Source organism: Salvelinus fontinalis, chromosome 6, assembly GCF_029448725.1.
Source record: "Salvelinus fontinalis isolate EN_2023a chromosome 6, ASM2944872v1, whole genome shotgun sequence".
NCBI lineage: Eukaryota > Metazoa > Chordata > Actinopteri > Salmoniformes > Salmonidae > Salvelinus > Salvelinus fontinalis.
The window spans coordinates 24,890,992-24,891,798 of NC_074670.1; positions in this window are offsets into that span (position 1 = coordinate 24,890,992).

Sequence of the window (807 nt, forward strand, 5' to 3'; positions counted from 1 at the left end):
AACCAGCGAGATGTATATTGTCCATGTCCTCGTTTAGCCACGACTGAGAAATATAGGATATTACCGTTTTTCAGGTCCCGTTGATAGGAAACTCGAAATGAGCTCACTCCCCTTAGTCTGACATGTTTATGGAGAGAGGGTGAATATTATATTTGGGAGGTGGGATTAAGGAATCTAATCATTCTAATGTCCAGTGAAACTATAAGTATCCAAAAGTGACAATTTACCACTACAGTAGACAAAAATATATTTTTTAACTATATCAACAATGAATGCTTTCTTGCATTGGCAAGAAGGAAACCCTGGAGTGAGTTACAGTTGAGTAAGAATTTAGGGATGATCTTGAAAGTACTATCACTCTAATGCTACATCATGTTACAGTATGGCTAAAATTAAGCACATCTGGTTAGGTGACAGTGTACAGAGGCAATTGGAGTGAAAAAACTATCAGTTCTGAGAATCTTATTCCTCTTGTAAATCAGTTGCATCTTTAGCACCATGTCATACATTTGACTCTGTACATCATGGCTCTCTAACCCTGTTCCCCTTGTAAAAAGCATTTGTTTTGTAATTTTGACAAGAAGGTGTTACTCTTAAGAATAAGTCACTTTCCACAAATAGATTGTGTTATAGCCTCTTTACAACTAGCCTGGTTGACGCAACCCACGTGACTACACAGCGAAGAGCTATTGTAAATAGCCAGACTATTTACAATAGTGTACAAAATGGCTTCTTGCAAGACCATCAACCAGAGCCATATTCAGCAACAGAAATTGTATCACACTCAGTTTATCCAATTCACCCGTG